Below are 16,122 nucleotides of genomic sequence, written 5' to 3'. Positions count from 1 at the left end.
TTGTTGGGACCAGATCTGGTCTTTCCTACGGCATGGACTGTACGGAAGAACGGTAACTACTGTTAAAAGACTACGGAATATTTTGTAAAACAAGTGCGGTAAATACTGTAGACTGTACGGAGGATACTGGTTTTTGAAGTACGGTAAAGTTTGGCAAAAGAATTATCCAGGATTTACCGTCATTTTTTCTCAGAGTGGAGGCAAGATTCTCAACCCAGACCAATGGATCCAAACTATGTTAAGGGGGCTCATACGTTTTAAACATGACTTCGGTTTTCGTAGTGTTAAATATTTTGGGACAAAATTTTTTGAGTTTCTGGTCAAAAATCCTAGTAAAAAATAGAAAAATGAACATTTAAAAAAAAAAAAGTTTGAGATTGGACCATTTTTGTAGATTTTATTGTGAAGTCTAAAATTTTCATTCTCGTAAGATTCAGACCACAATTCTGGTTCGATTTGAAAAAAAAAATTACTGGAGACTCCTTTCTATGCCCGCTATAGAATTGACTACAATTGTGTTTCTAAGTTCAGTAGTTTGGGAGAAAAAAAATAATCTTCATTTTTTTACTAAAATGTATCAAATTTATTAATTGAAAAAATTTGTTCATCAACTAAATCTTGTCTAATCCTCGTCATTGTAGTCAATTCTATGCTTACTGATGTTGCGAACACTCAGTTAAAATTGCAGACCTCAAACCAAAGCGAGTCATTAGTTATCTTACGAGCAAGGTCAAAAAAAGGCGAGCTGAGAAAACAGGGGTCAAAGGTCACGCCTCCACCCCCGGGGGTCGCTGGATACGTGTTGGGGGACAGTGCAGAACAATGCTGCGCGAGCTCCTGTGGCGCGAGCTTTACGAATTCGGACCTCTCCTTAGGCTTAAAAGACGCGGAAATGAGTGCTTTTTCTCAAGGCATCGTAACCAGAAAACCGATATTTTGACCATTTCAAAACGTATGAGCCCTTAAAGTTTGACCCTTTCCCCCATCATTTCATGCTTGTCTGGTTCATTTGCCTCGATTATATCGTTTCTCAGCGGTCTCGAAAGAGTGTCCCAAGTTACCCCATGACCGGGGGTAACTTGGGACAGTAGGTAATTAGCTACATTCCCATGCATCTATTGATGTTAATGGATGTAATAAATTGAATTCACATCATGCAGACCAAGAATTCAGGCCTAGGAACTATTGTAGGACCGATATTGGACTACATCTAGGGCTCTACGTGGAACTCTGTTTTCTACTGGTATTATCCAAGCATTTTCTGAAAATTTCAAAATATGGATTACCAGAAGACAATAAAAACTGCAGAGCAAGGCATCTCTTTCCGTCATCAGCGTAAAATCCGAAATTGAAGTTACGTCAGGGACCGGGTCAGTCAACTCCTAGGAGGCTAGGAGTGCTGGAAACATGAGGAAAAGACTATCCCAAGTTACCCCGTAAAATTTCGATTTTTGATAAATTGAAGTCTGGACCGAAGATGGGAAAACTATAATCAACGCCCTTTTGCGAACGTTATTGTCTGCGTATGATCTATTAATCCAGAGAGACTAATCGGCCAAATCTGCATTTCACTCCTTGCACTAGGGTCAACTTGTCAATGATTGACATATTTTCTCAAAAATCCTGTTTCCTGTAGTATCCTGTTTCTCAAATACTAATTGTGATGTTATGCACCTCTTCTACCTTTCCGCGCCTGCCCTGAGGCCGAAACAAAACCCTGCCGCGGGTTTGGCGCTAGGAACCCCCGTCGCTGAATGGCAGCACCAACAGGCTGTACAGGACAGACTGTCCCAAGTTACCCCCGTTGACGGTACGTTCCCCCAAATTCCTTGGCCCGGGCCGAGAACAGGGTTTGTTTGTTGTGGTCACCCTGGTTTTTCCCGGCCGGCCGACTCACAAGGGAAGTGCCCCAGGTGTTACATCCAGATTTTGATCATATTTTGGGGATCTCTTCTACTATACAATAGACTAATTTTCCGCATAAAAGTTTTTGCTGAGATATATTACAACGGGTTTTAAACCTAGGTCCAAATTTTCAAAATCACTCAAAAAATATTTTTTGACCAAAAAGTTTCTAAATGGCCTGAAACGTCCAAAAATATGATTTTTTCCGATTTTGGAGCAAAAAAATTTTTTGTCCTCACTAAAGTCCAAAAACTTCGAAAAAAATTCAAAATCACATTTTTGACCAAAAAGTCTCCAAATGGTCTAAAACGTCCAAAAATATGATTTTTTTCGATTTTGGGGCAAAAATTTTTTTTGTCCTCACTTAAGTCTAAAAATTAAAAAAAAAATACATTTTTGACCAAATAGTCTCCAAGATCCGCAACGTTAAAAATATGATTTTATTCGCGTTTGGAGAATCTTTTTGTTCTGACGTTAGTCAATATTCGTGAAAAAACTTGAAAGCCAGATAACAAGATTTTGACAAAATAATTGAGGTATGGTACGCAATGTTCAACTACGTCATTTTTTGGCCCGTCCCGTTTATTTTTTGTAAAAAAATGACGGAGGGACGGGCATATACAGTAGTATGATCCCTGCTGTGCGTCCGTCCGTCCGTTTGTCCGTCCGTCCGTCCGAGGACTTCCCGTGGTCCGATCTTGACCAAATTTGGTATGCAGCCTCCTTGGGTGACCCTAAGAACCGCCCGGTGGCAGCAAATCCGATCCGAGCCCCGGGGGCGCTGCTGCAGTTGCATCATGGTGTACATGGGGTCGAGGAGGATTTCGGCAACGGATACAGCTAGGAGGGCATGTAGGGGTATTTTTGGAATCAGGGTGACAAGACAAAACCAATGGTGCCAATTTCAAGCAAATCGGAGAAGTTTGGACCCGGGTTCAAATCCCAGTGGGGTATATTTTAAACATTCTTTTTATTCGAGTGTTCGCATTGTTTCAGATGCTTTTGAGGGTGCTGATGACGAAAACTACATTTATTTTAACCCCAGACTCAGGTTTAATTCCCGTCAGGGTCAAACATAGGCGAAATTTGAACGTTTCATAATGTACGGGACGGGCCAAAGTTGCCGATGAATATCGCTACTTTTCCTGTTATTAGACTTAAGTGAGGACAAAAATTTTTTTGCTCCAAAATCGAAAAAAACATCATATTTTTGGACGTTTTAGACCATTTGGATACTTTTTGGTCTAAAATGTGATTTTGAATTTTTTTCAAGTTTTTGGACTTTAGTGAGGACAAAAAATTTTTTTCTCCAAAATCGAAAAAAATCATATTTTTGGACGTTTCAGGCCATTTAGAAACTTTTTGGTCAAAAAATATTTTTTGAGTGATTTTGAAAATTTGGACCTAGGTTTAAAACCCGTTGTAATATATCTCAGCAAAATCTTTTACGCGGAAAATTAGTCTATTGTATAGTAGAAGAGATCCCCAAAATATGATCAAAATCTGGATGTAACACCTGGGGCACTTCCCTTGTTAGACTCGTGGCCAATTCTCCTTGAGCCTACATGTGCAAATGAGCATGTTCAAATTTTAACGGGCGAAAATTTGATTAGAAACACTAGACTTTTTCTAGCAGAAGAGGCCCAAGACTTCTTGCAGTATATATCAACTACTGGCAAGGGAGACAAGCCATGGATGTATGTTAGATTGCAAAGACAATTACAGGAATGGAAGGAATGTGGATTCAAAGACATTGAGATTTTTGCTGTTATCAAAGCGCTCACCATTTACTTTGATGAAGATCTCACATCTCTAATAAGATTGGAGGAAGTAAGTTATGTTTATTTTGATTACTGTCCAAAGTATTTTTTTCTTTCTTCTAAGTTCTGTTTTTTCCCCTCTTGCAGCCCACAAAGCTTCCTGGTGAGATAGATGTGACAGCATTACCCACAAGTCCCGTGATGATTGCAATGGGTAAGTCATGAAAAGTCTAGTTTCAAATAGTTCAAATACAGCACATCATTAGTAAATCTGGTTCTCATACAAATTTTATTTCATTTATGTTTCTTAATATTTTTTATTACAGGCCAATCAGAATTGTGTGCACACAAGTATATGTTGTTCGTAGACAGAACTGTCATGAATCATAATATTAAGGAAGCTGTCCACGCAACTTCATTGTGGTTTTCTATGTTTTTCATGGCAAATTACATGTACCCAGTAGGAGCACCTTTTACATGTGACTTTATTCAAAGGTTTTTATTGTGTACTATATTTGTGGTACTGTCTAGAAAATTACTAAGAGTTCAATATTTACATTAAAAAACCTCTTACAGGCAAATTGCTCGAATTGATCCCCAAACTGGAACAAAGAGGAGTAGAAAGGCAGGGCGAGGTGGTCAAGGTGTAAGTGCCAAAGTTTCAACTCTCATGGCAAAATATGATGATTTCAAAAAACACCTGCTGGAGGAACAGAGTGCAAATTAAGTAAAACTCGCTGCCTAAGAATTAATTTCCAATTTTTTTTTGTCCTACTTATGAACATAGAAACCGGTATGTACCATTCTTTCAACCACTTTATTATTATTACTGACTGCTTCTCCTTTGACAGTTTGGGTTTATTATTATGTTTCTCTCATTTGTGCCTCACAGTGGTTCTTGATTTTTGTTAATATTTTTTTCTTTACAGGGGTACATGAAGTGATTCTTGTAATTAAAGTGATTATAAGTTTAAAAAATTAGAAGAGAAGAAACATGATTAAACAATTTCCAATCAATGTAAAGATGTTTCTGAGTTTTGATCTACAATTATGATTACTGGTAAGTGATGGCTTCTCATGCCTTTGTGATCGCATTTCAGATGTAGTTTCTCGTGATTTCTTTCATCTTTCAGAGCGAGACTTTGAATTCCACTAATTTAAGTTTAAGTACGTGTCTATTCTTTCTTATCAATCCGCTTACAAAAATAGGTTGCTGCACATGAATTAGCAGCGGTAAAAGAGCGAAATAAAATTCACTGTTGGGGTGAGACTGCAGTTTCTTGCCATTTCTCATTCAATGAGTGTAACAACCACCATCTTTCTAACTTTCTTCTTTTCCTTTGCAGGGGTACATTAAGTGATTCTTATAGTTAAAGTCATTATCAGTCTGAAGAATCAGAAGAGAGGAAACAACCAAAAATAAACTTCCAATGAATGTAAAGATGTTTCCGAGTTTTGTTCCGCACTTATGATTGCAAGTAAGTAATGGCTTCTCATGCCTCATTTTGCATTTCAGATGCAGTTTCTCATGCTTTTTTTCTTCTTTCAGTGCTAGTCTTTGAGTTCCACTCATTTGAGTCTGGGTTCGAGTCAATTTTTTCTCATCATTCTGCTTACAAATGGAACTTGCTGCAAATTAATGAGCAGTGGTAAAACAGTGCAATAAAATTATTTGATGAGGTGAGTCTACACTTCTCTTGTCATTTATCATTCAATGAGTGGAAGAACTACCATCTTTCTAACTTGTTTTTTTTTTCTTTGCAGGGGTACATTCAGTGATTCTTGTAGTTTAAGTCATTATCAGTTTGTAGAATCAGAAGAGAGGAAACAACGAATAAACAACTTGCAATGAATGTAAAGATGTTTCCGAGTTTTGTTCCGCACTTATGATTGCAAGTAGGTAATGGCTTCTCATGCCTTTGTCATTTTGCATTTCAGATGCAGTTTCTCATGTTTTCGTTCTTCTTTCAGTGCTAGTCTTTGAGTTCCACTCATTTGAGTCTGGGTACGAGTCTATTTTTTCTCATCACTCCGCCTACAAATGGAGCTTGCTGCAAATTAATAAGCAGCGGTAATACAGTGAAATAAAATTATTTGATGAGGTGAGTCTACACTTTTCTTGTCATTTATCATTCAATGAGTGGAAGAACCACCATCTTTCTAACTTGTTTTTTTTTTCTTTGCAGGGGTACATTCAGTGATTCTTGTAGTTTAAGTCATTATCAGTTTGTAGAATCAGAAGAGAGGAAACAACGAATAAACAACTTGCAATGAATGTAAAGATGTTTCCGAGTTTTGTTCCGCACTTATGATTGCAAGTAGGTAATGGCTTCTCATGCCTTTGTCATTTTGCATTTCAGATGCAGTTTCTCATGTTTTCGTTCTTCTTTCAGTGCTAGTCTTTGAGTTCCACTCATTTGAGTCTGGGTACGAGTCTATTTTTTCTCATCACTCCGCCTACAAATGGAGCTTGCTGCAAATTAATAAGCAGCGGTAATACAGTGAAATAAAATTATTTGATGAGGTGAGTCTACACTTTTCTTGTCATTTATCATTCAATGAGTGGAAGAACCACCATCTTTCTAACTTTCTTTTTTCTTTGCAGTGATACATTTAGTGATTCTTGTAGTTTAAGTCATTATCAGTTTGTAGAATCAGAAGAGAGGAAACAACCAAAAATCAACTTCCAATGAATGTAAAGATGTTTCCGAGTTTTGTTCCTCTCTTATGATTACAAGTAAGAATTGCTTCTCATGCCTTTGTCATTTTGCATTTCAGATGCAGTTTCTCATGCTTTTTTTCTTCTTTCAGTGCTAGTCTTTGAGTTCCACTCATTTGAGTCTGGGTTCGAGTCAATTTTTTCTCATCATTCTGCTTACAAATGGAACTTGCTGCAAATTAATGAGCAGTGGTAAAACAGTGCAATAAAATTATTTGATGAGGTGAGTCTACACTTCTCTTGTCATTTATCATTCAATGAGTGGAAGAACTACCATCTTTCTAACTTGTTTTTTTTTTCTTTGCAGGGGTACATTCAGTGATTCTTGTAGTTTAAGTCATTATCAGTTTGAAGAATCAGAAGAGAGGAAACAACGAATAAACAACTTGCAATGAATGTAAAGATGTTTCCGAGTTTTGTTCCGCACTTATGATTGCAAGTAGGTAATGGCTTCTCATGCCTTTGTCATTTTGCATTTCAGATGCAGTTTCTCATGTTTTCTTTCTTCTTTCAGTGCTAGTCTTTGAGTTCCACTCATTTGAGTCTGGGTACGAGTCTATTTTTTCTCATCACTCCGCCTACAAATGGAGCTTGCTGCAAATTAATAAGCAGCGGTAATACAGTGAAATAAAATTATTTGATGAGGTGAGTCTACACTTTTCTTGTCATTTATCATTCAATGAGTGGAAGAACCACCATCTTTCTAACTTTCTTTTTCTTTGCAGTGATACATTTAGTGATTCTTGTAGTTTAAGTCATTATCAGTTTGTAGAATCAGAAGAGAGGAAACAACCAAAAATCAACTTCCAATGAATGTAAAGATGTTTCCGAGTTTTGTTCCTCTCTTATGATTACAAGTAAGAATTGCTTCTCATGCCTTTGTCATTTTGCATTTCAGATGCAGTTTCTCATGCTTTTTTTCTTCTTTCAGTGCTAGTCTTTGAGTTCCACTCATTTGAGTCTGGGTTCGAGTCAATTTTTTCTCATCATTCTGCTTACAAATGGAACTTGCTGCAAATTAATGAGCAGTGGTAAAACAGTGCAATAAAATTATTTGATGAGGTGAGTCTACACTTCTCTTGTCATTTATCATTCAATGAGTGGAAGAACTACCATCTTTCTAACTTGTTTTTTTTTTCTTTGCAGGGGTACATTCAGTGATTCTTGTAGTTTAAGTCATTATCAGTTTGAAGAATCAGAAGAGAGGAAACAACGAATAAACAACTTGCAATGAATGTAAAGATGTTTCCGAGTTTTGTTCCGCACTTATGATTGCAAGTAGGTAATGGCTTCTCATGCCTTTGTCATTTTGCATTTCAGATGCAGTTTCTCATGTTTTCTTTCTTCTTTCAGTGCTAGTCTTTGAGTTCCACTCATTTGAGTCTGGGTACGAGTCTATTTTTTCTCGTCACTCCGCCTACAAATGGAGCTTGCTGCAAATTAATAAGCAGCGGTAATAAAGTGAAATAAAATTATTTGATGAGGTGAGTCTACACTTTTCTTGTCATTTATCATTCAATGAGTGGAAGAACCACCATCTTTCTAACTTTCTTTTTTCTTTGCAGTGATACATTTAGTGATTCTTGTAGTTTAAGTCATTATCAGTTTGTAGAATCAGAAGAGAGGAAACAACCAAAAATCAACTTCCAATGAATGTAAAGATGTTTCCGAGTTTTGTTCCTCTCTTATGATTACAAGTAAGAATTGCTTCTCATGCCTTTGTCATTGCATTTCAGATGGAGTTTCTCATGTTTTCTTTCTTCTTTCAGAGCTAGTCTTTGAGCTCCACTCATATATGAGTCTTAGTATGAGTCTGTTTCTTTTTATCAATCCACTCACATGACAAGCCTGCTGTAGAATCTTTAGCAGTGGTAAAACAGTCAAACAAAATTCATTGTTGGGGTGAGTCTGCACTTTTCTTGTCATTTATCATATAGTTGGTGGAACAATCACCATCTTACTAAATTTTTTTTCCATGCAGGGGTTTATCATTATAATTTGGTTTATGACTTAAGACAGCTCTTCAATTATTAGAATGTTACCAAATAACTTAAAATATGTTTTGACATCCTACTTAGTGATGCTTTACTATTGTGAATGAATGAGGTGAGCAGTAATCTATCATAATTTTTTCCTGAGCTTGCTTTTTGCTGTCTGTACAACTATGTGGTTTGTTTTCCTCAGGGCTATTTACTGCCTTACTTATTGAAATATTTTCATGATTAGTCATCAATCTGCCCACAACTGTTACTACATTCTTTACTTCTCTTCAGGCATTTCCTTTTTGGCCCGCCCTTCTATTCAAAAAATAGGGGGAGGGCCTATGCATTTGCCTTTGTGTCTGTGTGTTGTTGTTGTTGTTGTTGTAGTTGTTGTTGTTGTTGTTGGCGTCTGTGTACAAGGAAGGAGTTGAGCTAGAGTAACCAGATTTGGAGGGTACTTCAGGAGTACCGTCCAAACAAATAATCCGGTGGTGCAAATCCCGTCCGGGTCGCACAAGGGCTGCTGCAGGTGCATCATGGTTTACATGAGCGGGAGGGGGATTTCCGCCATTATTGGTGCTAGCAGGGCACATAGGGGTATTTTTGGAATCGGGGCGACGAGACAAGATAAATGGACCTGGTCCCGACCCCATCGGCCGCTTTTACGAGTTGGCCAGATCAGGATCTTCAAAAAAGGGGGTCGACCGACTAAAAAAAATTATTGCAGATTTCGATTGGTCCAGCAAGACCTTTTCAACGAGGGGTTGGAAAGGGGGTCCAGGAGCCCGACTTCGTCTATTAGTCACATCAGGATCTTGAAAAAAGGGGGTCGACCGACTGAAAATTTTTACTTAAGTTTTGGATAGGTCTTGGCAAGACCTCTTCAACGAGGGGTCGGAAGGGGGGTCCAGGAGCCCGGCTTCATGAGTTATGGGGAAAAGTGCGACGGACTCGTTTTGCGCTCCTGCTGTGCCTCTATTGCAAGGAGTTGCAGTAGCATGGCAAATATGGGTATTTTCGGAATGAGGGCGAAGAGACAAATGTAATGGGCATATTCTAAGGACAGTTGGAGTAAAAAGTGTAAGGACTATTGCATATTGTGAATAGAAGGGCGGGCCTAAGTCACGATGGTACATCGATAACTGTGCTTTACCCGCTCACGGGGTGTGTGATGCGAGCGGGCCGAAGGCCCGGGCCTTCGACTGGCCAAGTTGGGTCTGGTGCGAGGGCCGAAGGCCCGAGAAAAGGCCGCCGGCAGGCCAAGCTGGGCCGGCCCCCTGTCGAACCGAGTTGCCGGCGCAGCGAAGCGGAGCTGGCAACTCGGTTCGACGGAAGGGCGGGCCCTAGCTTGTTGACTTATGTGTTAAAAAGTGGGGGTAAGTTTTTAGTCCCATCTTTAATTATATTGTTCCTTTTCAACTTTTATGTAATTTTTTATATTTACTTACAGAGCAATTTATCTTATCTGACTCAAAGGTCTAGAACCTTTTGATTTTTAAATCCAATTTACTTTTATCCACTCAATCTCATTGTGGCAGTTAGTTCATGAAGCTGGTTAAAGTGTTTGGCAATTCCACAATGGGTAAGTTAAAAAACAACAGGTTTTTTTTGTTTTCTAAGTCTTTACTTTTCTCAGCATAAAATTTCCAATAACTTGTGTGTTTGTTGCGTTTTTTTCTAGGCTCCAACAGTCATGAGAACAATTATGAGTCAAGAAGAACATCCTCCAGCAGGTTTTGTTCAACGGTTTTTGGTGTTGTGCTCTGGAAGGATGTGGAAATAAAACAGAGGTACAATGTGTGTCAATCTGTTTACTGTCTACATCCCTTTCTGATGGACACAAGTTTAGGAAAACATTAGTGTTCACATAAATAGCATGAATAGGTGTTATCAACATCATCATCAGCGCTGTTAGGCCACAGTAGAACTCCAGCGTTCAAGTAAGCAGCTACAGCAAGCGTAGGACTCTGAGTCCTACAAAACAGGGGCAGGCACAAGAGGTCATGTATATATGTATACTCGCGCTGCTCGCTGGGGGCTCCGCCCCCAGACCCCCGCATGTGTGGAGCGCGTGCCGAAGTATTTTCAGTAAGTCCGTGGTGAGCAAAGGCAAATTTTCTAAGGAAGTAAATGTCCTGCTTCTTTGAAAGCTCTATTTAACCGCTTTTGACCATATAATAAGGCTACTTTTACTGCCCAAATAGATAGCTTGTATTGCATTGGCTACTGTGGCAGTCAATGGGTGCATACAAGGTCCGGAAAATATTGAAGACTGCTTTGACAAGGATAGAGGTGAAAGGAAAAAAACCTTAAGTCTCTACGACCACTCCTCGACCCCAAACATTTCTTTGAGTGAGTAAGTGAGTCAGTCAGTCAGTCGGATTGGGGCTATATAGATTCTTGAAGATGATTGCCCAATTGCCGGTGGCGGGGTCCCGATTACGGCACAGTTTCGGAAATTCTCGACCAGACCTACCGATGGGGCGAATAAAATTTTTTAGTCATTCGGTCCCCTTTTTGGAAGATTGAGTAGCTTTGCTCGGAAACAGTGAGAAATTTTCAACTTTTGAGATTTTTCCCAATTTTCCCATTAAATTTGGAATCGAATGGAAAAACCCGCAGGTCTCTACGACCACTCCTTGACCCCCAACATTTCTATGAGTGAGTGAGTCAGTCAGTCGGATTGGGGCTATATGGGTTCTTGATGATTGATGAGTGAGGAAGTCAGTCAGTCGGATTTTGGGGCTTATAGGTTCTTGATGACAATTGATGATTGATTTTGAGTATGTTGCCGGTGACGGGGACCCGATTGTGGCACAGTTTCTGAAATGTCTCGACTTGATTTACCGATGGGGAGAATAAAAATTATTAGTCGGTCGGTCCCCTTTTTTGAAGATTGAGTGGACTTTGTTAAATTTAGGCCTATTCAATCGTTTTTTAGGATGTTGCCGGTGACCAGGACCCGATTGCGGCACAGTTCCAGAAACCGCTCGACCAGACCTACCGATGGGGCGAATAAAATTTTTAGTCGGTCGGTCCCCTTTTTTGAAGATTGAGTGGACTTTGATAAATTTAGGCCTATTTAATCGTTTTTGAGGATGTTGCCGGTGACGGGAACCCGATTGCGGCACAGTTTCGGAAATGTCTGGACCAGACCTACCGATGGGGTGAATAAAAATTTTTAGTCGGTCGGTCCCCTTTTTTGAAGATTGAGTGGATTTTGTTAAATTTAGGCCTATTTAATCGTTTTTTAGGATGTTGCCGGTGACCAGGACCCGATTGCGGCACAGTTCCAGAAACCGCTCGACCAGACCTACCGATGGGGCGAATAAAATTTTTTAGTCGGTCGGTCCCCTTTTTTAAAGATTGGGTGGACTTTGATAAATTTAGGCCTATTTAATCGTTTTTGAGGATGTTGCCGGTGACGGGAACCCGATTGCGGCACAGTTTCGGAAATGTCTGGACCAGACCTACCGATGGGGTGAATAAAAATTTTTAGTCGGTCGGTCCCCTTTTTTGAAGATTGAGTGGATTTTGTTGAATTTAGGCCTATTTAATCGTTTTTGAGGATGTTGCCGGTGACGGGGACCCGATTGCGGCACAGTTTCGGAAATGTCTCGACCAGACCTACCGATGGGGCGAATAAAAATTTTTAGTCGGTCGGTCCCCTTTTTTGAAGATTGAGTGGTTTTTGTTGAATTTAGGCCTATTAAATCGTTTTTTGGGGATGTTGCCGGTGACGGGGACCCGATTGCGGCACAGTTTCGGAAATGTCTCGACCAGACCTACCGATGGGGCGAATAAAAATTTTTAGTCGGTCGGTCCCCTTTTTTGAAGATTGAGTGGATTTTGTTGAATTTAGGTCTATTTAATTGTTTTTTGAGGATGTTGCCAGTGACGGAGACCGGATTGCGGCACAGATTCGGAAATGTCTCGACCAGACCCACCGATAGGGCGAATAAAAATTTTTAGTCGGTCGGTCCCCTTTTTTGAAGATTGAGTGGATTTTGTTGAATTTAGGTCTATTTAATTGTTTTTTGAGGATGTTGCCAGTGACGGAGACCGGATTGCGGCACAGATTCGGAAATGTCTCGACCAGACCCACCGATAGGGCGAATAAAAATTTTTAGTCGGTCGGTCCCCTTTTTTGAAGATTGAGTAGGTTTGCTCGGAAACGGTGAGAAATTTGTTCCCCTTTTTTGTAGATAAAGTAGGTTTTCTCGGAAACGGTGAGGAATTTTCAACTTTCGGGATTTTTCCCAATTTTCCCATAAAATTTGGAATCGAATAGAAAAAACCGCAAGTCTCTACGACCACTCCTTCACCCCAAACATTTCTATGAGTGAGTCAGTGAGTCAGTGAGTCAGTCGGATTGGGGCTTTATAGGTTCTTGACTCGCGCTGCTCGCTGGGGGCTCCGCCCCCAGACCCCCGCATGTGTGGGGCGCGTGGCGAAGTATTTTCAGTAAGTCCGTGGTGACCAAAGGCTTATTTTCTAAGGAAGTAAATGTACTGCTTCTATGAAAGGCCTATTTAACAGCTTTAGACCATATAATAAGCTACTTTTACTGCCCAAATAGATAGCTTGTATTGCATTCGCTACTGTGGCAGTCAATGGGTGCATACAAGGTCCGGAAAATATTGAAGACTGCTTTGACAAGGATAGAGGTGAATGGAAAAAAACGCAAGTCTCTACGACCACCCCTTGACCCTAAACATTTCTATGAGTGAGTGAGTGAGTCAGTGAGTGAGTCAGTCGGATTGGGGCTTTATAGGTTCTTGATTGATGACTTTGAGGACGTTGCCGGTGACGGGGCCTGATTGCGGCATAGTTTCGGAAATGTCTCGACCAGATCTACCGATGGGGCGAATAAAAAATTTTAGTCGGTCGGTCCCTATTTTTGAAGATTGAGTGGATTTTGTTAAATTTAGGCCTATTTTATCGTTTTGAGGATGTTGCCGGTGACGGGGACCCGATTGCGGCACAGTTTTGGAAATGTCTCGTCCAGACCTACCGATGGGGCGAATAAAAATTTTGAGTCAGTCGGTCCCCTTTTTTGAAGATTGAGTGGATTTTGTTAAAATTAGGCCAACTTTTATATCGTTTTAAGGGTGTTGCCGGTGACGGGGACCAGATAGCGGCATAGTTTCGGAAATGTCTTGACCAGACCTACCGATAGGGCAAATAAAAATTTTCAGTCGGTCGGTCCCCTTTTATGAAGATTGAGTGGATTTTGTTGAATTTAGGCCTATTTAATCGTTTTGAGGGTGTTGCCGGTGACGGGGACCCGATTGCGGCACAGTTTCGGAAATGTCTCGACCAGACCTACCGATAGGGCGAATAAAAATTTTCAGTCGGTCGGTCCCCTCTTTTGAAGATTAAGTGGATTTTGTTGAGTTTAGGCCTATTTTGATATTTTTATATCGTTTTCAGGATGTTGCCGGTGACGGGGACCAGATTCCGGCACAGTTTTGGAAATGTCAAGACCAGACCTACCGATAGGGCGAATAAAAATTTTCAGTCGGTCGGTCCCCTCTTTTGAAGATTAAGTGGATTTTGTTGAGTTTAGGCCTATTTTGATATTTTTATATCGTTTTCAGGATGTTGCCGGTGACGGGGACCAGATTCCGGCACAGTTTTGGAAATGTCAAGACCAGACCTACCGATAGGGCGAATAAAAATTTTTAGTCGGTCGGTCCCCTTTTTCGAAGATGGAGTGGGTTTTGTTGAATTTAGGCCTATTTAATCGTTTTGAGGGTGTTGCCGGTGACGGGGACCCGATTGCGGCACAGTTTCGGAAATGTCTCGACCAGACCTACCGATAGGGCAAATAAAAATTTTTAGTCGGTCGGTCCCCTTTTTTGAAGATTGAGTGGATTTTGTTAAATTTAGGCCTATTTAATCGTTTTGAGGGCGTTGCCGGTGACGGGGACCAGATTGCGGCACAGTTTTGGAAATGTCGAGACCAGACCTACCGATAGGGCGAATAAAAATTTTTAGTCGGTCGGTCCCCTTTTTCGAAGATTGAGTGGGTTTTGTTGAATTTAGGCCTATTTAATCGTTTTGAGGGTGTTGCCGGTGACGGGGACCCGATTGCGGCACAGTTTTGGAAATGACTCGACCAGACCTACCGATAGGGTGAATAAAAATTTTCAGTCGGTCGGTCCCCTTTTTTGAAGATTGAGTGGATTTTGTTGAATTTAGGCCTATTTTTATCGTTTTGAGGATGTTGCCGGTGACGGAGACCCCATTGTGGCATAGTTTCGGAAATGTCTCGACCAGACCTACCGATAGGGTGAATAAAAATTTTCAGTCGGTCGGTCCCCTTTTTTGAAGATTGAGTGGATTTTGTTGAATTTAGGCCTTTTTTTATCGTTTTGAGGATGTTGCCGGTGACGGAGACCCCATTGTGGCATAGTTTCGGAAATGTCTCGACCAGACCTACCGATGGGGCGAATAAAAATTTTTAGTCGGTCGGTCCCCTTTTTTGAAGATTGAGTGGATTTTGTTAAATTTAGGCCTATTTTATCGTTTTTGAGGATGTTGCCGGTGACGGGGACCCGATTGCGGCACAGTTTCGGAAATGTCTCGACCAGACCTACCGATGGGGCGAATAAAAATTTTTAGTCGGTCGCTCCCCTTTTTTGAAGATAGAGTGGATTTTGTAAAATTTAGGCCTACTTTATCGTTTTTGAGGATGTTGCCGGTGACGGGGACCCGATTGCGGCACAGTTTCGGAAATGTCTCGACCAGACCTACCGATGGGGCGAATAAAAATTTTTAGTCGGTCGCTCCCCTTTTTTGAAGATTGAGTGGATTTTGTTGAATTTAGGCCTATTTAATCGTTTTTTGAGGATGTTGCCAGTGACGGAGACCGGATTGATTTATTGATTGATTTATTTATTTAGTAGGTACAATACAAGAGGACTCTTAAGTCCCACGAGAGTATGGCACCGCTCTCGGGACAGATTCGGAAATGTCTCGACCAGACCTACCGATGGGGTGAATAAAAATTTCTAGTCGGTCGGTCCCCTTTTTTGAAGATTGAGTAGGTTTGCTCGGAAACGGTGAGAAATTTGTTCCCCTTTTTTGTAGATAAAGTAGGTTTTCTCGGAAACGGTGAGGAATTTTCAACTTTTGGGATTTTTCCCAATTTTCCCATAAAATTTGGAATCGAATGGAAAAAACCGCAAGTCTCTACGACCACTCCTTGACCCCAAACATTTCTATGAGTGAGTCAGTGAGTCAGTGAGTCAGTGAGTGAGTCAGTCGGATTGGGGCTTTATAGGTTCTTGATGATTCTTATAGATTTATGTATGCATGTATGAAGCCAATTGAGTCTGTTCCCTTATTGAGAGGCTTACAGATTTTTACGGATTTTAGAATATTGGCTGCCGTTAATTTACAGAGAGTCTCCATTTTTTAAGGATAGATTACGGAGCTGGATGGATTTCAGGATTTATACAGCTTCCATTTTTTTACGGAGATTCTCCGTATTTTCATGGATTTCAATGGCCCAATTACGTAACTAGGATTTTGTCAGGATTTTGCCAATTTCCGTAATTTTACGGAGAAAAATCTCTCCAGAAAAATACGGAAAAATTACGGTGGCTCCATTCCCAAAATTAGAGTAACTTTCTCCGTAAAATTACGGAGAAAATTTCTAACAGTGTAAGCAAATTCGACTTTGAATTTCTTTTCAAAAGTTGTATTTTGTCTCATAATAGTGTATGACAGAAAATGTAACATTTTCAAC

The 16,122-nt window shown here is 40.3% G+C and overlaps 1 long non-coding RNA gene across 2 annotated transcripts; it reads left to right on the top strand.

Moving 5' to 3' along the window:
• The first annotated feature begins 4,737 nt into the window (after positions 1-4,737).
• LOC117643499 lies at positions 4,738-8,661 on the top strand. 2 transcript variants are annotated; one of them, XR_004587620.1, is made up of 8 exons: positions 4,738-5,345; positions 6,271-6,402; positions 6,477-6,607; positions 7,110-7,241; positions 7,316-8,081; positions 8,154-8,286; positions 8,366-8,490; positions 8,569-8,661. It is a non-coding gene; the product is annotated as an uncharacterized LOC117643499 (long non-coding RNA). The 2 variants fall into 2 exon arrangements; XR_004587621.1 differs by lacking the exon at positions 4,738-5,345 and having other exon boundaries at positions 6,052-6,402.
• Positions 8,662-16,122: the final 7,461 nt, after the last annotated feature.

The sequence above is a fragment of the Thrips palmi genome, unplaced genomic scaffold (genome assembly GCF_012932325.1).
Source record: "Thrips palmi isolate BJ-2018 unplaced genomic scaffold, TpBJ-2018v1 HiC_scaffold_17, whole genome shotgun sequence".
Classification (NCBI taxonomy): domain Eukaryota; kingdom Metazoa; phylum Arthropoda; class Insecta; order Thysanoptera; family Thripidae; genus Thrips; species Thrips palmi.
Note: the sequence above shows the minus strand (reverse complement) of the source record. Positions and strands in the feature narration are given on the sequence as shown.